This window comes from Giraffa tippelskirchi, chromosome 6 (genome assembly GCF_054371585.1).
Source record: "Giraffa tippelskirchi isolate mGirTip1 chromosome 6, T2T-mGirTip1v1.2.pri, whole genome shotgun sequence".
In the NCBI taxonomy this organism is placed as follows: Eukaryota; Metazoa; Chordata; class Mammalia; order Artiodactyla; family Giraffidae; genus Giraffa; species Giraffa tippelskirchi.
In genome coordinates this window covers 107,157,336-107,182,537 of record NC_137280.1, presented here as the reverse complement: position 1 = coordinate 107,182,537, position 25,202 = coordinate 107,157,336, and the positions used below count along the sequence as shown (strand labels likewise).

The window sequence follows — 25,202 nt, the reverse complement described above, 5'->3', positions numbered from 1 at the left end:
GGCATCTGATAGTAGTTTTAACAAATACGTTCATTATAAACATTGTATGGCCTTCATACCAACCAGGTTTTCTAATGACACAGTGAAAACAGAACACTTTAATGTTGAAACCTACTTAAGTACTTAGCTGTCAAACTAAATGGACTGTAGCCCATGAGGCTCCTCTGTCCATGGGATTTCCCAGGCAAAAATGCTGGAGTGGGTTGCCATGCCCTCCTCTAGGGAATCTTCCTGACCAAGGGATCAAACCCACATCTCTTAGGTTTCCTGCATTGGCAGGTGAGTTCTTTACCACTTGCGCCACCTGGGAAGCTCTGCCAAACTAAATCAGCCAAGTATTATTTTCTGCTAGCCTCTCATGTGGATAGCTCAGTGTCCACTTCTAGAGTTTAACCCTTGCCAATCAAGTAATTTTTTCATGTTCCCCCTTCATCTCACTCTTCTGCTAGAAATCACTATAGACTAAAGTCTTTTTACTAAAGCAGAAACTTACCATTATATTAGCTACATTTTTTTAATTCAATAATATTCATTGGAGACTGTTGAAATTAGTGAAAGTTTTAATTACTATTTGAAAGAACAGATAGCTTTTATATGTAAGCAGTTACTTAAACTGAAGTAATGAAACATTAGTAATTGTATCTTTATTTTTTGCTTTAATGAATCACTGAAACTGTTCTGTAAGTAAGCTCTGCATAGATACTCTTTAAAATGATATTCTTTGAAAATGTTTTTGGTTTTCTCTTAGGTGTAGGTACTGAGTGTTTGGGAGAGGCCAAGCATGCTTCATCATATACGGCAAAGCCTTTCCTCCTCGGTTCTCCTGACATTTGGGGTCAGATCGTTCATTATTGTGGGGGCTGTCTGTGTGCATTGGGGGATATCGAGCTGTATCTTTGGCCTCTACCAATCACGTGTGAATATGTAACCTCCTCCCAGATGTGACAGTTACAAATGTCCAGACGTTGCCCCATGTCCTCTGGGGCAAAATCACCCCAGACTGAGAGCCGTTGCTCTGTGGTTCTCCAGCTGCGAAGTCTTAGTAAGAGAGGGATCAAAATATCAGCTCTGGTGATGACCAAGCTACAGAAGATAAGGTAGCTAAGGTCTAGACCAGGATAGGTTTCTTTTTCTTTTCTTTTCAGACACCTTTACCCAAGTGTCATCTTACCAGGCCTTTTCTGGCCACTCTGTTAAAAACTTGCACAACCCTATGACTCTGAGCTTCTCTTACTCTATGTATCTTCCTTGCACCTGTCTCAGCCTGGAGATACATATTGCTTGTTGTTTTTTTCCCCTGTCAAGATGTAAGCTACATTACCCTCAAGGCTCATTTCAGAAAATTTTAAATTGCTTTTTTTTAAAAAATAAAAAAAATGTAAGTTACATGAATGCAGGAAATTTGTGTTTTATTTAGTCCTGTAAGTGCAGTACACAGACCAATACCTGACACATAATTTGGAACCCATGAGAAATTGTTGACTGAGTGAGTCAATTATTTAGAGACACTTTCTATAAAAAAATAGAGTGAGGATATTAAAGATCACTGATATAGCAGAAAATAAATTGAGAGAATTGTTAATGGAAAAGAAAGACAGCTTCAAGTATAGTAAAATCTACCTAATGATTTTACAATTAATTGTTTCATAATTGAGATTTAGGTTTTTCCTTCATTTGATGGAATAGTTGTACTTGAGTCCATTTTTCATGTCAACCAAAAATGGCTTCAGATAAGAGAAAGCCTTGAGCTGTAAGGAAATGAGGAGAGAAAGTCCAGATGATGCATGAAGTCAGAAAACAGTTGGAAAGTACCAACATTTCTTATACAAGCAACATTGAAAAATGTGTCAATAAGCAAAAGCTTGTCATTAGATAGTTTCGCTGGAAGGTACGGAAGAACAAATACAGCATTCCTTAAAATGCTTGTTTTGTAGTTTGAGAAGTAACAATTGAAGTTTGGAATTGAAAGGAAATAATTTATTTATTGAGTTTAAAATTCGTATTCTGTATTTTAATATCTTTTCTTGCCTTATGCTTACTTTTTTAGCTCCCTAAATTTAACCAACTGCAAATGTTTATAAGTACCATTACGTGCTGTCTTTTGAATTGAAGTAGTTGCCTTTAGTAGAAAATCTGAATTTCATTGTAAAGATGGAACACAAAATCCTTGGATTAGATATAAGGCCCAGAAATGAATGGGATAAAATGCTGTCAGCTTAGCAAATAGTAAATATACACATTCCGCCAAATGTGCTTTTGTCTTGAAGAATTATGGACATGTATACCAGGCATGGTGAAGATTGTAGGCCCTTCAGGCTGTATACTGAATACCACTTGAAATTTTATATGACAGGAATAGCCCACATGGCCATAGGCAGATGCCAGAATTCACTAGCATTGTCAACAAAAGGTCTGTGACAATTGATTTTTCAAAAAAATGTTTATATCAGATTTATTGTTGTTGGTTGATTAGGGTGCCCTCATGTGTTTCCTAATTATAGTACCTATTTAATTCTTTCAAAGTACCTATCATTTCTTACTTTTAAACATAGGATCAATATTATTAATGAAAATGCTGGATTTTTTCTTCTCATGGATTCTTCTTGAGATCTATGTAAAGTCCTGAAGAGTCCAAGGCAGCCCTAGGTCAGTGGATTGCTGCTGCTGTTAAGTCACTTCAGTCGTGTCCGACTCTGTGTGACCCCATAGACGGCAGCCCACCAGGCTCCTCCGTCCCTGGGATTCTCCAGGGAAGAATACTGGAGTGGGTTGCCATTTCCTTCTCCATTGCATGCATGCTAAGTCGCTTCAGTCGTGTCTGACTCTGCGCGACCCTGTGGACAGCATCCCACCAGGCTCCTCTGTCCACAGGATTCTCCAGGCAAGAATACTGGAGTTGGTTGCCATTTCCTTCCTCCAGGTCGGTGGGTTGGGCCCTGTTTATCATGGATTAGTCACAGAAGTAGAAGAACCAAAGGAACAGTGTGTCCCATTCCTCTTATTTGTTGTGGTTTGGAGGGGTGTTGGCTCACCCGGTCTTACGTAGTATGCTGGTGGGATGTCCTTGCCTGAGGCTCTCTGTCCAGTGTTATTCCCATCCTCCATTTGTGGCGTAACATGATCATATCTTATCCCTCATGGATTATAGCATAGCTCAACGTCTGGAGCCAGAGGTTTTGGTATAGTTTTATAATGGAAATTGGATGAGTGGAGGTGACAGGAAACAAAGAGGAAATAGAGTAGACTTTCATTCCCTGAAATTCTGTCTGATAGTAGAACATTTTAGGAATGTGCATGTGTGCGTGCTCAATCGCTTCAGTCATGTACGACTCTTTGCGAACCCATGAACTATAGCCCCTCTGGTGGCTCTGTCCACGGGATTTTCCAGGTAAGAGTGCTGAAGTGGGTTGCCATGCCCTCCTCCAGGGAATCTTCCTGACCCCGGGATTGAACCCACGTTTCCTGTAGCTCCTGCATTGCAGGTGGGTTCTTTACCAGCGGACCACTGGGAAAGACCCATTTTAGGAATTTATTCAATCAATGGACATATTAAATTTCCATTACATGCAAAACATCCTGATGCGTGATGTAGGGGATACAGAGATGAGTATGAATTGCTTTTTTTCCTGCCCTCCAGGAAAGCATGCCTTCTAATGATTTCCTTCCTTGAGGTGGTCCACTACAACCCGTAACTACAGGTCTTTCTGGAAGTGTTAGAGATTCAGGAAAATCATGCTCTTGTGACTTGCACATCCAACAGGATGGCTTACACTGTATCATTTGGTAGCATTTTTGTACTTCTTTAGAATTCATCCTCACAAGGACTGTTTTAAAACTCAAAAATGTATTTCATTTATCCCATGATTTGCTCTGTGTGGTTTTATATTTTCTGAGTATATTAGGGTCACTAGAACAGGTTAAAAGTAGAATTCCAGTGTTAAAGATGAGGGGATAGAGTTTGTCTCAAATACCTAATGATGTTTCCAGAGTCAAAATAAAACTGCCTTTTTTCTCTTCATTCAAGTAGAAGGCAGTTTGACCAATGAACTCAACTCAACTTCTTCCTGCAAAGCATGTATTCATGGACTAATAGAGTTTTAAAACTCTATTAGAGATAATTTCAGAGACAGCGAAATTAGTAGACACTGAAATACACCTCTTCCTAGTCACTGAGTAAGAGGAATTTCACATTCTTATCTGCTTACATGATGATTTCCTGGGGTTTGGGTGAATGAAAGGAGAGTTGATAAATGATCTATTTGATCTATTTTTGGCATGTCCAGTGCATAGTAGCATAAAGCTGAGAAGTCAATTCTAAAATCTTTTAGTAGCCACAAAAAAGTAATAATGTTGACTGCTGAGATATATTATGAACTGTGGGGTTGTTAAGAGACACTAATGACATGGATATAATTATGGATACAATGAAAGCAGTTGTCAGTGGATTGTGTAGGGTTTCTTTTAAAATCACATTAACAAGATTACCGAATAATTAGAACACAGTTTGAGGCAGGCTTTGCAGGAATGATTCCCAGATGTGAGTGAGCTAATTTTTATCATTAGATTAAACTCAGTGTTTTAATGCAGCTGGAGCAAAAAACATATACTTCAGTAGGATTTGCAGGAAGCCAGAGTTGTTTGACTTTCTTCATTTTACTCACAAATTATTTGAAAAGATAGACTATGAGTTCTTTGTCATCCGTAATATATTATAGCTTTCTGGAAGGTCTGTGTGAGTAGTGCTTTTCAAAGCTTGCTGGGATATAGTGGTCATCATAGCATCTTTACCACAAAGAACATCTGCTCACCAGCTCTGCCTTCTTTGGTTGTAGGAATGCTTTAGGGAATGATTTCTTTTTTGTCTCTTGACAGACTTCTGTGCTCAAGGCCAGACTGCAGAGATAACAATAGTGTGTGTGTGTTTGTGTGTGTGTGTGCACACAAGTGTAGAGTATGCTAAAATCATAAGCCTAACCATATAAGAATATGTTGTTTCTCCGGGTATCCTGAAAGTTCTTGGTTCTTTCACATATGTGTAGATATTCTCAATTTGAAAAAAAATACTGATTTTCATTTGTCTCGCTCGATTATGCTCTCAATTTCTAGAGATGTTTTACATTTTTAACTAAAATAACACACTCATCCTGGTATCTTGGAATGATGAGCATCGTATTCAAGCAGTTCTGTTTGTGTCTTATTTGTAGAATATTGTGAAAAGAAATATTTAATGCTTTTCATCTAAAATAGGACTGTGAAGTTTTTGTGGGAGAAAAAGGTTGAATTTGGCAAACATTTATCCTGATTTTTCCTCTCATGCCACTTCTTATTAAAAACATAAAAATAAATGCTTCTCTTCCTATTTCTCTCTTTTTCTCAGCCTTTGAATATTGAACATAACCAAGCACATTATGAGCAAAGCAAATTATTTGTATTTTGTTTTTACCTCTTAACTTTCAATATGTAAAAAATACCACAAATATTGATTATATTTATATTTTTCTCAAATTTCTGGGATCCTCTCATTATTTCAGATTCTGAGGGACATATATCTTTCATTCAAAATATATTAACAGTTGGTATACAAATGGGAATATCTTAATTTTCCAAGTATTTTATATGTTCCCTAAATAAATATGGGACATAGAAACAATATAAAGTTTATTCTCTCATATTTGTTAAGACATCTTTGTTCCTTAAAGTGAAAAAAGATATATGAACCTAGCTTTCAATTTCTGGAACATTATGGTCTATAGAATTACTGTTGTTCATTACCTTGATGTTCTTAAATAGTGTTCTGATAATAAGAGCCTTCATTGTCTAAGTCCTCACAGTTTGGTTACAAGGTGAACTATCATAAGAGGAAAATACTTACTGATAAAGTGACTGGTTATAAAAGTAGCCTTCTAAAATCTCACTAAGCTGATGTTTTTATTAATCAGTTTTGGGCTGATTATAAGATGCTTACAACAATGTAACACACACACAAAAAGGCAATGCTAAAAATATGGTACACATGTAATCCATATAACAAAACAAATTGATTGCAAGAATTCATTAATTCTGGGACTTCCCTGGTAGCTCAGTGGTAAAGAATCCACCTGCCAGTGCAGAAGGCACGGGTTCGATCCCTTCACTGGTAAGATCCCACATGCCTCGGAGCAACTAAGCCTGTGCACCACAACTTCTGAGCCCACACGCCCTAACTGCTGAAGCCCCAGTGCCCTGGAGCCCATGCTCTGCAGCAAGAGAAGCCACTGCAATGAGAAGCCCAAGCGCCGCAACTGGAGGTTAGCCCCTGCTCACCACAGCTAGAGAAAAGCCCGTGCAGCAGTGAAGATCCAGCACAGTCATAAATAAATAAATAAGTAAATAAATAAAATTATATATATATATATAAAGGATTTGTTAATTCAAAACAACTGATGTTGGAAAACTGCCTGAATCACATATAAATCCATCGATAAATGAGGATCTGGCAGAGTGAGACCAATGAACAATTAAAAATGAGAGAACAAAAATGGATGAGGACATAAGTAGATGTTTCATATGAAAATTATTTTAGAATCAAAGGGCAAGAGAAACCCCTGGGAAAATTTATGACATTTTTGAGTATTCTTTGAAATAATAGCTCTAGTTTAGGCTGAACTATAGTGTAATTTTGTCAGGAAAGAAAAATTATGTCTACTTGATTCAATCTTTACTCCAGTTCATTGCTGCAGTTATAGCTTAAAATTTTCCTTATGATATAATTTTAATGAATTTATTTAAGATAATAACCCAACATAATGTTTTTCACTATTTCAGTGAAAAGGTGCCTTAGCCTTTTCCTGTTACCAATTTTTCTGATAGTGAAAGCCTCATGATAAAGCCACCTGAACTATTCATCACCAGATGGACTCTGAATTATCCATCACCAGTAATTATGAGTAGAATGTGCCTCAGTTGTTTCCTTCATTAAAAGCCCAAAGTATTTATTTGTTTCATCTCAAAATACTTATTTAGCACAGTAATTCTCAACTCTTGTCAGGCTTTAAAATGACTTGCTCCCAGGCTCCACTTCAAGCACAGCTAAATCAGAATCTCTGACAGTTGAAGCTTGAGAAAAACTGTTTTTTTTCGTTTGTTTGTTTTTAAGACTTCTTTTGAGATTCTAGTGAGTACCACTGATAGTACATCAAAAGGTATTAACTTCCAATGATTCGCTTTGCAGAATCAAAAAAATGAATATGGCTGTTTTCTTTCTACTAGCATTGTTTTAATGTATTAAAAAAGTTCTAAAGTTTTCCCTTACATAAGTCAAATTTGAAAAAGCATTGGCAACCTGTTAGGTCTTTATTGACAAGAAAGAGAGTATTCTTAACCATAATAACTCGTTTCTGCATTTTGAACTGTATATTTCTTTAATTTTTTTCTGCTGGTAATTACTCTCTTTAAAGAAAACATCACACTGCTCCTTGTGTTCCTGAGAGGTTGAGGATCTGAGAGGCAGGGCCTCTTCAGACTTGTCACACTTCACTTTCTCTATTCTTTTCTGCATCCTACTGTAGACACACATAAGTGTACCTTGCAGGAGGCCCTGGTTCAATTCTTGAGTCGGGAAGATCCGCTGGAGAAAGGATAGGCTACCAACTCTAGTATTCTTGGGCTTCCCTGGGGCCCAGCTGGTAAAGAATTTGCCTGCAATGTGGGAGATCCCTGGGTTCGATCCCTGGGTTGGGAAGATCCTCTGGAGAAGGGAAAGGCTACCCACTCTAGCATTCTGGCTTGAAGAATTCCATGGACTGTAGAGTCCATGGGGTTGCAAAGAGTTGAACACAACTGAGCGACTTTCACTTTCACTTATTCCCTAAATCTATGGTGGTGCTTCACTGAGCTGAAATACTTCTGATGGAACTGCCTTGCCTGTGACCATCCTGTGTGTCTACCTGTCTTACCGCCTGCCATCCTCGCCAGCCTGTCCACCTCTGAACGTCCACACCCTTCTGCTCTCCCATCAGCTGAATGCTCTTTAGAAGGAACCGCTATATTGTATTTCTCCCCATGTGAATAGTACAGTTTTCTCATATTAGATACACACTCAGTAAGTTCTTAAGTTAGGAAGTTATGGAAAAGGATCTAATGGCAGGGAGAATCTCAATATTTCATTCAGCTGTAATAAAAGTTTATTTTGTACAGATTTATTTCAAGAATTGCATCTTCTTGATCATGGCACATTTCTACTTTTGGCATAAGTTAAGCACATCAGTATCTGAACTCAGGAGTCCATCTCACCTGAAAGACTTGTAAATGCGTAAATGGGTTTGCTGATTTTTATGTTTTAGTGGAAAGAAATATGACAAATAATTTTGTAAGTTCCCATTAAAAATAGAAGATTTCTTCCTTTATCTTAATTCAGTTTCTCAGAATTAGTTTCAGCTTATATAATTTTTAGTTGGGATGACATGATTCTTAACATTATTGTTGTATTTCAGTACACACTAAATAGATATTACAGTTGAGATTTCTGCATTTCTTTTGTGCACAAAGAATAATGCCTCACAACATGTTTACAGTTAAAAGAGTTTTGCTTGAATCATTGTTTATTACTAGAAAAGTCTCAGAAATCACCTTTCTGTACTTTAGCTCAGACTGACTCACAGCTCATCACTGACCAACTTTAATTACAAATGTTTAGGGGCAAAAACCATGTTATTTTAGTTTTTTTGTGCTTATGTGTGCAACAAAGCCCAGGGATCATGGAAGGTGTATGATGGGGTGGTCACGAGATGGGTGTCCAAACTAGAGTCAGGCTGCTTCCTGGCAAAGCCGGACAAAAAGGTGGGTCCCAGATGAGAAGGTGAGATGAAAAGAAGGTAGATGAGATAAAGGTGTTTACAAGAGATTGGGGTGGTACTGAGGGATTTCTTGAGGCTTACCCGAAGCCAGAACACCAAAGACCATGTAATGACATTTAGTATTTATTCTTGCTAGTGGTAGTGAGTGCTCTTTACTTTCTTTAATCCTGAAGATCTTTGTTAGAAACATTAACTCTGTATCTAGGGCATCAGTTACTATAACCCAGATCTTATTTTACCTCTAACATTTTCTATTGATTCAGCATATAAACTTCGGTGTTCTTTTGGATATGAAAGTGTTATCCTTTTTCATGCCTTTTTTTTTTACCATAAGTTTTGTGGTGTCTTCTCTTCTCATTTTACATCTTTTCCCCCATTAATAGATGTGCTTTTTGACTCCAGAGGATATTAAGAATGTGGACTGATTAAAGACATTATTTCGTCTGTAGTGGTTGTGTACTTGGCATAGTCAGTAAATAGCTTTTTTTGTTTTGTGTTTGATGTCATTAGGTTTAAACAGGCCTGGGCAAAGGGTACTAATCAGCAGCATGCAACATCTCTGTATTTGGACCCAGCCCTCTAACTGGGATGTTTGTATTGACCTCATCGAGGAAGGCTGGCTATTTAGCAAATTTGGCCAAGCCTGTCCCAAACTAGAAGAGTTTGTATACAATATGTGGGCTTTAAAGCAGAAAACCAGATGATGCCCTTCCTCAAAAGGAAGGATTTGTCAGTAATGATGACCTGTTGTTTCCCCAAAAGCAAGGTACTGTGATCTCACCCACTGTTATCCTCTAGGAGGCAGGCATGTCTGATTCATCTAACGGCTGTATTGGAAGCAACCAGGCTTATGACAGATTGGCAAAGTGCAGTCTTGAAAATCTTGGATGTTCAGCGTTTGTTTATGATGTTTTCACAAATGTATTAAGTTGGTACTTGTGGTAAATTCTGTGAAAGTCGTTAATTACTTTTTTGCCTCTGCACCTCTTACTGGATTTTATCCATTGCCTCCCAGAAAAATGAGTTCCTTGTATAACCAATTCTACCTTGTCATCGAAGATTACACCACTGATTGCATTAAAGGCTCAGGGGTCTTTGCAAAATTTCCAGGAATTTTTTAAAACTATTTTTTTTTTTTTTACTAAGATGTCTTTTAAAAAACATCCATAGATAAAATAGCTTTCTTTTAAATTATTGGAGTTTGCATTGGACTCTCATTAATAGGATTAAAGTCCAAGTTGCTGCTAAGTTATCTTCTCTGATTACTGAGCTTTCTTCTCTTACTGAAGGACAGTTGTAAATATGGAATTATAGTGGTTTTTTTGATTTGCCAGATTTTGTGGTATCATAAACATTAGAAACCTTTCTTCATAGTTCTATATGAGGATTAGAAAATAGTTCCTCACTACAGAAAAGGTTCTTGGAGATTTTTAAAAAATGTTTTTTAACCTTTTTAAAATTTCATATAGCTTTTGTATTTATTGATTTGATATTAATTCATTGCATATTAATATAAAGGCCATAAACTTTAATTTGGGGATAAGATTTGACCTCACAGACCTCCTGAGTCCTATTCTAATGAAGGGTCAACCTTGAAAAGTAAATATTATTTGCCCTGGCTTATATTACCTGAGTCTGAAAACAGGGAATGAGAATTGTTAACATTTTAAAAAGTGTGCTCAATTTGATGGCTTTGTTTCTTTGGTTTACTAATTAACACTCTTATGTACAAAATCAAAGATTTTCATTTACTTTATTGTTGTTTTCTTAGATAGCAAAACTTTTTAAGGAAGTGCTTTATTTTGACTTTACTATATCTTTGATTATTTAAGAAAATAAGGCAAAAATTTCTCACTTATGAAAGAACTAAGTTTCTTTTTAGTTTTTTGTGTCATTTCTGCTTATTTTTCAATGTTTTCTTGTTACCAAATATTGCTTGAAAGTCATATATGATCCTAGCTCAAAGAAGTGCCTACATTTTCTCTGAAAACTTTGGAATTTTGCTTTCCCAAATTCAGAACCTAAATGCAGAAAGATAAATAATAAATCACCAGCATATCTTGTACACCTAAAACAATTTTTGAGATTTCACAGACACTGGAAATATCACAGAGATTTATACTTTCATCTTATAAAAAGAGAAGTGCTAGAAACAGTTTTGCTTGAAATGTTACTATTGTAAAAGTTTATAGGAAGAGTTGTCTAATAAAAATAGACTCTCAGCCTTCCCTATGATACAACTGTATAAATTGTTATTAATGTAAATATTAGTATAAATAGTTCAGAAATTGCTTTATGGGAAGTTCCTGGATATTTGTCAATTCTCCCACTTTTGTAATATTTTCAACAGCCTTTATTTGTGGAGCAATTTTTAATTCACAGCAAAATTGAGAAGAAGATATAGAGATTTCCTGTAGACCTCCTGCCCCCATACCTACTTGCACAGCCTCCCCCATTATCAACATTCCTCACCAGAGTGGTACATTTGTTAAACTGATGACCCTATATTTGCATAATATTATCACACAGAATTCATAGTTTACCTTAGGGTTTGTTCCCAGTGTTCTACAGTTGACAGGTTTGTACAGGTGTATAATGGCCTGTATCTACCTTTCCAGTATCATACAGAGCAGTTTCACTGCCCTTTAAATCCTCTGTGTTCTGCCTGTTCCTCTGGTCCTCCAGAACTTTTTCTCGCTCACTGTGAACCTTGTAAAGAGAATCAGTCTTTTTATTCCTCACAGTTACAAGCCAAGAAAAAAATCATTGTGAACAAATGACAACATAAAACAACTTTGGGTTCCTTGAAAAGAAGATGTGAGTCCATTTTTAAACAAATATTTCTTTTTGTTGTCTTCATGCATTTGAGTTGCCGGCTACTCACTTTATACCTTGCTTTACAGATAAATATATGGTTAACCAGAGTTGATATGCCATGGTTCTAAATGAACAGTTAATAGAACTGTGGACTCTGGAAAGTTTGTCTAGAACAGGTCTGGAATCACCATCAGTTTCCAGTTACTTATCGCCAGTGGATGCAGAGCCCCATCAACATGGGAAATCCTTTAATACACATTTAGACTAAGATGATATTGCCTAGGCTGTATCTGCTATGGTTCTGTTTATTACTGAGATCAATTACATTGCCTTGGCTGTTTTCAAAAGTATTTTTCTTGTGTATTGCTTTAGTAGTTAACATCAGTAGAATTAGAGCTGGAAGGAATGAACAATTATACACACTATTATGGATGAATATTCCAAACAACGTGTTGAGCAGAAGAAACCAAGTGCAAGGGTATATACTTTGTGATTCCATTTATGTCAAGTTAGCAAGGCCAACCAGTCTGTTGTGTTAGAATTCAGGAGAGTTGTCAGTTGGGACTGGGGAGGGTCAGTGACTGAGATGGGACAAGAGGGAGATGGACTCAGTTTGTGAAAATTCATTAAGCTGTACAGTTATGATTTGTGTATTTTTTAACCAAAAGCTTGAAATAATTATAGCAGTTATAGGATAATTGAGGGGAAGAAACGGCTGTTGAGTTAAAGCAGGAATAGTAGGAGGGCCCAAGATGGGGATGGGGTGAGGCTGAGCCAGTGTGAAAACCACTGGTGTAACCCAAGCACCATGTTTTGGAGCAAAGAAAAGAAGGGTTCCCCTAGAGACAAATTACACAGCTACTTGATGACAGCATTTATCAATGTATTTAATAATGCATGCATATTGAGCATGTACTGTGTCCTAGCTGTGGGGCAGGATGCTTGTGTATAGTTGGAAACCAGAGTGACCATGCCAGATCTTGCCCTTTTGGAGTGTCTTTATTTTTCGAAACAACTCATGATTGTCTTTAATTATTTATTTTACATTTTTATTGGAGTATAGTTGCTTTACAACATTGTTTTAGTTTCTGCTGTACAGAAAAGTAAATCAGCTGTATGTATACTTATATCTCCCCTCTTTTTTGGATTTCCTTCCCATTTAGGTCACCACAGAGCATTGAGTAGAGTTCCTTGTGCCACATACTATGTTCTCATTAGTTATCTGTTTTATACATATTTTATACATAATGGGCTTCCCTTGTGGCTCAGCTGGTAAAGAACCTGCCTGCAATGCAGGAGAGCTGGGTTTGATCCCTGGGTTAGGAAGATCCCCTGGAGAAGCGAAAGGCTACCCACTCCAGTATTTTGGCCTGGAGAATTTCATGGACTGTATAGTTCATGGGGTTGCAAAGAGTTGGACACAACTGAGAGACTTTATCTCACTCACTTTTATACATAAGAGTGTATATATGTCAACCCCAATCTCCCAATTCATCCCATCCACCCTCCTTTCCCCCTTGGTATCCATAGGTTTGTTTTCTATGTCTGTGTCTCTATTTCTGCTTTGTAAATAAGATTGTCTATATCATTTTTTTCAGATTCCACATGTAGACATTAATATATGATACTGGTTTTTCTCTTTCTGACTTATAAGTCAGGTTTTCTAGCTGACTCATTTACATGACCCGCCCTGCCTAGTCGACATTTGAGTTTGCCCTTCCTTGGTTCACATTCATCTTCCTATCTCAGAAAGCTGGGCATTTCATTTTGTTAAGGCACAGGCTAGAATTTCCTTTCTTCTTCTACTTGTTGCATGTTTTGTTGTGTTCAAGGAAGAGTGTTCTGAGAATTGTATTTAGTTTAATATTCTTTGCAAGAGACCCTGGTCTTCCAGAGAGGCTGTGATAGGGAGCGGAGAGAATTCTTGCTGCATCCTCCTCTTGGCCCATAGGCTTGAGTCCCCATCATGTCTGTGGGTAAACTCATTCACAGCACTTGGCTCCCAGGCTTGTCATTTGATCATACTCTCATCTGCATGTCAATGAGGCTTAAAGCCCATGGAAAGAATTAACTGGTCTTGGATGTTTATGCGGCTTTTCAGCAAAGGCAATTGAAAGCAAAGTTGCCCTGACTGAGTTGATTGTCTTGGAGCAAATATATAGTGAAGTAATCATGTTAATATTATGTGACTAGGGTTATATGATATTTTCAATGATCAGCCTAGTAGGAGTTTAAACATGAGCAAAAACACAAACTAATCAAAAACAGTAAATGAAACATCCCTTTTAAAGCAGATCAACTGGCCTTTTATTTATTTTTATACTCTTTTTTCAGAGTAAAGCATAGGACAAACTCAGGTTTCTTTGGAGTTTATGAACCATGTTTTCTATTTTCTATTGCATTTTAAAACCAACAATATTAATTTCCAGTTGTATTTCTTTTCTGTTAGGGCTAATTAAAGAAAACATGTTTGTTTTTCTAGGCACACTCCCAAATTTGCAAGTGCCATGATACAAATTCTGGTTTTATGTTCCAAAGGAATGTTTAGGTTTTGAGATCATACTACTCTTTAGTAGAATAAAAGTTAGTGTGTGAGGAGGGTACATGCATTCTTTGTTCAAGAGTTTGGCCTCATACCGTAGACATTTCTAGAGAGGTAAGCAAATTCCATGCAAAGACTTTTCTGTTACTTCTCCACAGGTTATATAAACACACAACAGATCCAACTCAGATTTAAAATCGTGTTTCAGAGGCCATAAATTTATTAGATAAGACCCCTCAAAATTTGTACATTCTCTTTTGTTCCTGTTAATGTTTCTCATTTGTAGGGTGGCCTCCCCTAAAAAACTAAATCTCAAGAAAGCTTGATTTTCAAGTTCTTTCAAACTGAGAGATAGCCATATAAGATCCTTCATGATTTTCCTTCTGAGTAAAGTTGAAGCAACTCTGTGCCAATACATAATGGTATAGAGCAGTGGCCCCCAACCTTTTTGGCACCAGGGACCAGTTTTGTAGAAGACAGTTTTCCCGTGGATCGAGGGCCAGGGGTGGGGTTCAAATGCATTACATTTATTATGCACTTTATTTCTATTATAATTACATCAGCTTCACCTCAGATCATCAAGCATTAGATCCTGGACGTTGGAGATCCCCTGGTATAGAGTGAAGCCCTAGTCTATAAAGTGATTAGGTTGTAAACTTGGCACATGAGGCAGAAAATATGTCTAGTCACAATAACCTCTGAATGCCTGTTAAATTGCCCTTAAAATCCACCTTCCCATAAGCCCAGTGCTGTCAGTTTTTCCTCCAACATTGGAAACGGTGCTTTGTCTTTGCACATCAGATGATGTAGGGCCACATTATAGGGAAAAGTAACACTAGATCCTGCCCGACATGGTAGGATTCCCGCAGCATGAAATGGAACCAAATCAATGGTTGGAACAGCTAATTTCCTATCTTGAGTCTCATGTTCATTTTCAGGCCCAGACTCGTTGAGGAGAATGGTGAGTAGAATTTCTCATGTTATGTCAGTTGCCTTCCTTCCTTCCTCCCTCTCACTATAGAGCTGAATTTAAGTTACTGCCTATATATGATGATACCACTGAATCTGTGAGGCCCCTCTAGGGCTTTTTTTGTGCATAACACACCAACAGACATGTCAGAGAAAATATGTTATCAATTCCAGCATTAAACACTTGAAAACAATACAGTAATGAGAGGTTGAGGTGGTCTGAACCCCAACTCTCCTACTGGATAGCATATGATTATGGTTTAGAATAACTGGTTCTGAAGGTGGGTGGCATTTATGCATGTATAAATATATGTAGATTGTGTTTAATACTGTGCCAAAATGTATTTTGGCAACAACAGATGTTGCAAGAGTTGGCTTCCTTTTTAAAAGGTCATTACATAGTTTATATGCCTAAAGTTCTTTCTGACTAGATTGAAATACTTGGGCATATTTTACTTACAATTTTATACATACACACCACACACACACACACAGGCTTCCTGACATGTTGATAAGGGCTTGTATGATTTGACTGCTTCTGGGAGTTTGAGCAGCATCTTTTTCTCACACTGTTCGACAGTTCAAATGGCACTCCATCCCCAGCGGCTGGTGATACCGGGATTAGCTCTACAGTTCCCTTTCAAATCGACCTCCTTGATTTCTCGCTTTCCTTTCTCTCACACACATGCACTCTCACCACCAATCATGCATCACCAAGGCCTGTTGGCCCCACCCTCTGAGCACACTAGAGTCTGGCACTGGTGTGGTCCTAGCCAAGCCAGTGCAGCATCAGGCCTGACTCTGGGTTCCCTCCTGAGTGCTGTTTCTACTCTTCCATTCTTGCAGTTTGGTCTCTTAACCAGCTGCTTATCTGATCTCATTAAATATAAATCAACTCATGATACTCTCTGGTTGGAACCATTCACTGGCTTCCCTCCACCATCAAAGGAAACTCCAGACTCCTTTCCATGGGCCGCAAAGCCATGAAGCCCCACCCCTCCACCTGCTTCTCAGACTTGGTCTCCTCAAACTTGCTTGCGCTTATTCTCCTCCACATTAGCCTTCCTGCTCTTTCCCTCTGTTGCATTCCCTCTCACTGGAGACCTTTTGCACTTGCAGTTCCCTCTACCTGGAATCCTCTTCCCCTACATTTCGTGTGCCTTGATGGCTTTTGTGAAGAAAAAGCCCTTCCTTGATCCACCATAATTTAAAAAGTCCAACCTTCTCCCCCTAGTCATCCTCAGCCTGCCTTTTTTCTTTGTTGCTCTTACCCAAACCTGAAAATACTGTATATACTTGTTGGTTTATTGTCTGATTAATCCATTGGAATTGTGCTGTCCAGTATGGTAGCCATTAGTCACATGTGTTATTTAAATTTAAACATAACAGATTAAAATGAAATAAAGTCTAAAACCGAGTTCAGTTGCCATGGCCATCTTACAAGTGCTCAGGGGATACTAGCTGCTCGTGGTTACCTCATCAGACAGTGCACATTTAGAGCATTCCCATTATCTATATGTATACACACTGAAATACTACTCAACCATAAAAGAGTAAAATAATGCCATTTGCAGCAACATGGATGGACCTAGAGATTATTATACTCAGTGAAGTAAGTCAGAGGGAAACAAATATCATATGATATCACCTATATGTGATATCTAAAAAAAATGATACAAAACAACTTATTTATGAAAGAGACTCAGACATAGAAAACAAACTTTTGGTTCCCAAAGGAAGTGGACAGGGGAGGGATAAATTAGGAGTTTGAGATTAACAGATATATAGTACTATATATAAAATAGATAAACAAAAGGACCTACTGTATAACACAGGGAACTATATTTTAACAAATGAGTTTTCTTAGGGCAGTGAGCCTGTCTTGCTTATTCACTGCTGAATGCTCAGTGGCTGTGTCTGACACATGATGCTCGATAAATGTGTGGCAGGAAGGAAGAAGAGAAGGGAGAGGGAAGGAGGAAGGGAGGTCGAGAAGCAGAGAGGGAGGAAAGGAGAAGGAGGGAGAGAAGAGCCTTGTATCTTTCAGGAAGAGATATCTTTATCACTTTAGTGTTTGTCTCCAGTCGTCTGTACCCCAAAACAGGCTTAAATTTCAGGCTTACAAAATTTCTTTTTTATATCTAAGGGAAGCCTTGGGAAATATATCTAATCTTTGCAATGGAATCCCTTCGAATTCCCCTGTGTTTGCCACCTTTTGTCTCTTCTTAGAGTCTCACTCTGGGGACTCCAGCCTACAAAGAGAGACATTATCCAACTTCCAGGAGAAAAGCACATTTTTCCTGGTCTCTGTCTAGTACAATAAACCATTTTCCTTCCTTTATCTCTAGGATGTATGCACAATGTTTTTTTCTCTAAGGCTACACTTCTCAAAAGTTAGTAATATGGAATGCGTGTACCTGGAGGTTATTTGTGTAACTTTTCTGAACTTACCTTGTGGAAACCATACTTCTGAGAGGTGTCTTGGCAATGTAAGAACTCTACATCACACCGATTGGTGAGATGTTTAGCATAAGGATTGTAGCTGAGTGTTGATTAAAAGCAGCACTTTCCTCCTGGCTTGCTTCAGAGCTAAGACCCTTATAAATTGTTGCTATGAACTTTTGAACTCAGAGAAACTTCTGGATATATGTAATAAGACGTAAGGTGATCCAGGGCTAAGAATTTGTGTCTTCCTAGTAACAAATCACATCTCTTAAAAATAAGTCTGATTCTTTGCTTTTTAAGATTTTCCTCTAACTTAATGCTCTACAAATTATCTGAAACCTTTAAATACACTTTCTAAATTGTTTTTTTTTAAGTTTTCAATATACAATTGTCTAGATAGGAAATGATTCCATATAGTTGATACAAAAATAAGAATGGTTTCAAAAACAGTACTTTGTCATTTTTGTTTTAAGACAGAGAAATCTGTCGCTTAAGCCCAGAATAATTTACTGAACTATGCTCTGAGGCCTAGATTCTAGTTAGATTTGAATTATCAAAATAATGTCACAGCATTTAAATTTCTGAGTAATTTTCACATTGAATATTCTTTTGCCCCAAGTGACAACATGAGATGTTTAAATCTTGAACAGAACAAGTACACTTTGCGGATTCTCTATGCCTTTCTTCACAAAGCTTACTGAATCAGTGAATACCTTTATTTAATAAGATCTTACGAGAGAATTATAATAGCTATTAGAGGAAAGTCATATTAATTTTATTTTTTTGGAAAAACGTAGTGCAGAGTATGTCTTTAAAAGCCAAGTGCTCATCAGCCCATGAATCTGTAGTTTTAGAGATAAAGAGCTGGGTCTCTAGCATGTGTTGCTATTATTTGTAGCCACACGTAATGGTGCCTTCGGCTTCTCAAGTGGAGGATCTGTGCTCCAAGGATTCCTGGGTAAGGAACATGCTGCAACTTGGAGAACCTGCTGGATTTTAAGCACCTCTTTATGCAGTCAGAGTTGATTTTTTTGTACTTGTGGCCGGGCTCTTTCATGTAGAAGTGGGAAAATATTGTACCAGGGAGCACCTGTAAACACTTTCCCACCATGCTTTTTGAATTTTAACATTTGATGTTGAATTGCTTTTGGCTGCTTGAGACCCAAATATTTAGTAACATAGCCAGCCTTCCCCTTCAAAAGAGTATCCCACAACAAGCAAATGCCTGGAAGTGCTTCAGCTGTCTATAGCAGCACCAGTTGAACAGAATTCCTGGAGCCTCTTGGCGCTTTGGACCTTCTGTCTTCTCGTTAGGCTAGTTGTTCAGCCAGCCCCAGAAATTAACGTTGCAAGTGTCTTTCTCATGAAGATTGGTCATGAATAGGGTTATATTAGAGACTGAGCTGAAAACTACTGGTTCCCACCAACTCCAGCATTCCGGCCTCCAGTATCCCGTCTCCTCAGGGCCTTAGGAATATCATTCACTGTAGATTGTAATCCTGTCTCCACCAATGACCTGCTTTGAAAACTAATAATTGGCACTTACCCCATGTCTCAGTTTTCCTGTCTCTGAAACAGGGATGGTTATAACTACTTTGCAGGGTGGTTGTAAGTTTTACAAGTTAGGCATGTGAACTGCCTGGCATGTAGAAGCTGCTCAAAAACAGTACTGTCTCTTTAGCTTAGTGAAATTCGTTAGCTGGAACTCTACTTGAAGAAGAGAAATGGCTTTTTGGATCCCTTTCACTTAGCACTTAAGTTTTATTTTGTAATGTCTCCAAGTATTCTCATGAAAAAAAAAAAGTATGATTATGTGTACCAGAGGCCCTTATTATCTGAGAGTAATCAGGAGAGGAATAAAAGCCTGCTTAAAAAGTGAAGTCACTAAAAACTTGAACATGTTTTCATAGTAGATAGTAAAACACACAAACAAAATTCACGTCATTCGAATCTCTTGAAAATTTAAATAGAAATTATGGAAATAAGTCCATCTATGCCTCAGTCTCTATTTAATGAGACCTAGGCTAGATCTTTAGAATGAATTGCCTGTTAATTCTTTCAACAAAATTATACATTTATGTTACATGACATCCTTTATTTTGTGTTTGTCTTTGTAGTACATAATGATGGTCATTTTTGCAAAAAAAAAAAGAGGTCCTTGTGCTTCATCAAGTTATCCAAAGCCTTATCCTTACCTTTTACTCATCAAATCATTCTCTTGTGAAACATCTGTTACACCATCATCCTTGTTGATGTGTTTCTGGAATTACTAACCCCTCCAACGTTTTCCAGTGACCTGATGATGTGTATTTTAAAAAGTTGCTCAACACAATTTCAGACTTCATGGATCCTGATCTTCTGCAAGCTTTGCAATTTTGCTTCCAGTCCACTTTGCGTTGTATTCGTGTTGCACTGAAGGAGGGTTGGAAACATCCCACAGCCCATGTGGGACTGGTTTCCACAGATGTTGATTAATGGATATAGAGAGATGCTGCTTGTAAGCAGAGTGAGGTGTTGAGGGCAGAGTGGCTAAAGCAGCCCATTCATGAATATTTTCATATTATGATGACTTTTCTATCCCTCTGTAACCTGGAAACTGTGGGAAGTTGGATAAGCAGGCCTTCCTGAGTGGAGTTATTGTCATCCCTTGATGAAGAGCTCTCTCACTGACCTTAAGGGCCTCCACATGATCTTGTTCAGCATGTTTGCTCATGCTGTCCCCTGGGTTTTCCAGATCAGCTTTTCCATCAGTATCATTTGATCTTCTACTTCCACATAATCAGTTTCAAATGACAGACCAGACATAGAGGAAGAAAGAAAGATCTTTCATGTTTCCTCAGCCCTATGTCAGCACAGTCAACTTCTAACCTTCTATAAAACTGGTTGGTAATGATTTTGAAAGGGTGACCCTTGTAATTTTCTAGCGCTGGAGGATGGATACAATTTGGGAACAATGGAAAATGGAGGGTAACGTGTGAATGTTTTCAATTCCAGCTGCAGAATCCTGATTTCTTAATCATCACTGACCTTGATACGTTGAGTAACTTTTTCTTATCACTGGGAATATCGTAGTAGATCTGTAGTGAAACTAATAAAAGCAATAACAACTAATATCTGTTGCGCACTTTTCTGAGGACTTTGCCTATACGATCTCATTAACTCTTTACAAAACCCTCAGAGTTATCATATGATCCAGCAATCTCACTCCTGGGAATATATCCGGATAAAACTCTAATGTGAAAGATACGTGCATCCCAGTGTTCAGAGCAGCATTGTTTACAGTAGCCAAGACATGTCAGTGACCTGAATGTCCATGGATAGATGGTGGATAAAGGAGATGCGGTGTGTATATATATGTGTGTGTGTGTATATATATATAGGACTATTATATGTGGTGTATATATATGTGTGTGTGTGTGTATATATATATAAGACTATTATATGCAGTGTGTATATATATGTGTGTGTATATATATATATATATATATATATATATATATATATAGGACTATTATATGTGGTGTATATATGTATATATTGGACTGTTACTCAGCCATAAAAAGAATGAAATAATGCCATTTGCAGCAACATGGATAGACCTAGAGATGATCATACTATGAGAAGTAAGTCAGGCAGAGAAAGACAGATATCATATGATATCATTTATACGTGGAATATTTTTAAAATGATATGAATGAACTTATTTATAAACCAGAAATAGACTCACAGATTTCACAAACAGACTTACAGATACTCAAGGGGAGAGGGGAAAGGGTAAATGAGGAATTTAGGGTTAACATATACACACTACTATATACAAAACAGATAAACAACAAGGACTTAATGTATAGCATAGGGAACTATATTCAATATCTTGTAATAACCTATAATGGAAAAGAATCTGAAAAAAGTGTGTATATTCAGATACTTATATATATATAACTGAATCGCTTTGCTGTATGTGGACTAGGTGTGTGTGAGTCACTCAGCGTGTCTGACTCTTTGCAGCCCCATGGACTAGGCCCCTCTGTCCATGGGATTCTCAAGGCCAGAATACTGGAGTGGGTTGCCATTTCCTTCTCCGGGGGATCTTCCCAACCCAGAGATCGAACCTGGGTGTCCTGCATTGCAGGCAGATTCTTTACCATCTGAGCCACCAGGGAGGCCCTGTATACCTGAAACTAACACAACATTATAAGTCAACAATACCTCAATTAAAAAAATTTTTTTAAAAACCCTCAGAGGTCAAAGGAGAAGGCAATGGCATCCCACTCCAGTACTCTTGCCTGGAGAATCCCATGGATGGAGGAGCCTGGTGGGCTGCAGTCCATGGGGTTGCTAGGAGTCAGAGACGACTGAGCGACTTCACTTTCACTTTTCACTTTCATGCATTGGAGAAGGAAATGACAACCCACTCCAGTGTTCTTGCCTGGAGAATCCCAGGGATGGCGGAGCCTGGTGGGCTGCTGTCTATGGGGTCGCACAGAGTCGGACACGACTGAAGCGACTTAGCAGTAGCAGCAGAGGTCAAATTCCTAATTTACAGATGAAGATTTGAGTCTCTATCACTTACATGCCTGTGATTGTTGGATGATGGAGTAGAGATCTGTCAAGAGTGTGAGGTGAATATAAATGTCATTGCCCTCTGAGGTACAAGGATTACCACTATAAATCACCACAGGGGCTATGTTGGAAATTCAGAAATCTGGGTATTTTTTGACCCCAGGAATGGAGCAAATGGTGGAGAGCCAGGTTTGTCCTCTGTGAAGCTCAAAGATGTGCAGGGAACTGCAGTGTTGACTGAAGAGAACTGAAGTGAGTTAGAGCAGGGAAATTTTAAGGCTTATCGGTAGAAATGGAATGTGTGAAGTCAGAGAACTCATAGGAACGTGTACTGGTTACCAAGTGCAGGATCAGCTTAAATGGGAGAGGAGGAAACTGGAGAATGTCGACATATGACTAGATGATAAGGGAGCGAGCCAAGGACTCGATTGGAGCTTGACGAGTGAAGCAGCAGTCCAACTGAGGCTGAACTGAGCAAGAACCATGCTCAGAAGCCTTGGAAGTGCTCCCAACCTCCCCACCCCACCCCCGCCATAATGATATAATGATAACAAACGCATGCATATGAGTTGAATAATGTGGCAACATGTGCTCCAACTCTCTTCACCTTGGAGGATGGAGTTTGGAAAGTTTGATAAGGGTTTGAGTCACAGATAAACTATAGGGTTGGGAGGAAAAGAAGCTATGTTTGAAACATTGAATTTCTAGGTACCATGGCTTCTCTTGTTTGTCTCCCCAACTTTGTTGCACTTACTGCCAACAGTTCAAGGAGTCACATATCCACGCTGTGTAGCCTGTTCTACCAGTTGTCATTGCTTCCCAGAAGGGACTCCGTGTGCACGTGACAGAGTTCCTTCCCTGGGAGACTCTGTGGAGGGAGGCTGAGACTGACCAGGACCCCGATGGTTCAGATTTGCTCCCTTTACCTAACCTGGAAGAGTCAGGCCCAGGAGAAGGGGAAACGAACGTGGAACTCGAAGTAAGCCTGAGTGTTTAAACTGACGATCCAACATGACTTAAGTACAAAGGGGAAAAGGAAAGAAGAAAACATAATCCCTATTTGTCATAGCACCTAGGATGGTGCAAGAAACTAGTGACGACTTGTAGCGAGCGCATCTCTTGATTGATTTTAAATGATTTGAAGCTGAAAAATAGCCTAAAGCAACCCACCACATTTAATTCATCCAAAAAAATAAGCATCTGCGTTCAACCTCTTCTTGTTCAGATATTTGACATAGTTATGAGACATTTTTTTTTTAATTGAAGTATAGTTGATTTACCATGTTGTGTTAGTTTTTGGTGTATAGCAACAGTGGACCAAGACCTTTGACCTAATTTTTTATTAGACCCTTAAAGGAAAAGGAGGAAGGATATCAGACAAGTCCAGGTGTTACTGCATTTAGTTGTAGAAGCTGATCTTAGAAGAAGTAGAAAGTTATGGTGGGTTAAGAAGTAAAAAGAGACATGAATGCAGATGCCCCTCTTGAGATGTTCAGATTAAAGGAGAGAAGAGATGGGATGGAATCCAAAGCTGGGATGGGTTTTTTTGATTATTGTTTATTTTGCTGCGCTGGGTCTTAGTTGCAGCATGTGGGATCTTCCATCTTAGTTGCAGCTGTGAACTCTTAATTGCAGTTGTGAACTCTTAGTTGCAGTATGTGGGATCTAGTTCCCTGACCAGGGATTGAACCTGGGTCCCCTGCATTGGGACCACAGCGTCTTAGCCACTGGACCACCAGGAAAGTCCCTGGGATGGGTTATATTTGTCGAGTTGGTGAGACTTGAGGATGTGTGTGGTCAGGTGCAAAAAGACAGAGTGATGAGTTTAATCCTTAGACAATAGAGTAGAGATGTAGACCAAGGAACTTAGGGCTGGAGTCAAGCCTGGAGAAGGTGGGAGGAGTTTTCCGCAACTGCCTGCCAAGGAACTGAGCTTAGGCTGCAGAGACAGTGCATTTAGAATTCCAGCCTTTGGCAAAGAGCCATGTAGCACCTTCCACTTACAAGCAGAAAGCACCTCTATGACTGACGATTTTAGGAAATAAGTACTCACAAAAACTGGCAGTTATACAAGACTTTGTAGCCTTCAGACTGGGTTCATGATTTCATTTGACCTATGCTAACCTTATTACACACACCATACACACACCTCATAGGCATACAAACATATGTGTATGTTGTTTATACGCATACTTATACACACACACATAGAACTATGTATATTTCATTGTCTCTAAAAGAAAGTGAAAGTCGCTCAGTCGTGTCTGACTCTTTGCAACCCCATGGACCATATAGTCCATGGAATTCTCCAGGCCAGAATACTGCAGTGGGTAGCCATTCCCTTCTACCAGGGGATCTTCCCAAACCAGGGATTGAACCCAAGTCTCCTGCATTGCAGACAGATTCTTTGCCAGCTGAGCCACCAGGGAAGCCCAATATATAAGTGTTTGTGGAAGTTATTCACTTGTGTCCGACTCTTTGCGACCCCATGGACTGTAGCCTGCCAGGCTCTTCTGTCCATGGAATTCTCCAGGCTACCCACTCCAGTATTCTGGCCTGGAGAATTCCATGGACTGTGTAGTCCATGGGGTCGCAAAGAGTCGGACACAACTGAGCGATTTTCATTGTCTCTGGAAAACCTTTATTAGGAATCTGAGGCTAAGAGCAGATATGACCTGACAAACCTTTCACAATCTGTTCATGATTTAACCCAGGTCTTATAGCTTCAGATTCCTAGGGACAGACTTTGCCATTCTCAGAGGTTGGCCTAGAGAGTGTCCTGTGTAGGTACTGCCCCCTCCACTTTACTTCCTGCTTTTCCAGACCTTTCAGCCTCAGACATGGGGGCCGCTCTTCTCCGCAATGGCAGCTCCTCCCCTCCTAGCCTCCTATGTTCTAATGGAGAGGCTCCCTCAGATTCTGCCCACAAAGCTTCCCCATCCTGGGCCCTTTCTTCCTATGTGCAGCAAGGAAAGACCCCCACCAGGGCCCTCATTCCAGCAGACTGTTTCTTCATGGCCTGGTTCTCCAAT

The 25,202-nt window shown here is 38.8% G+C and overlaps 1 protein-coding gene across 14 annotated transcripts in view; it reads left to right on the top strand.

The window, feature by feature from the left end:
- The window catches only part of SNCAIP (synuclein alpha interacting protein), a 162,011-nt gene that overhangs the window by 40,100 nt on the left and 96,709 nt on the right, over positions 1 to 25,202 (top strand). The gene's annotated exons all lie outside the window — the stretch shown is intronic.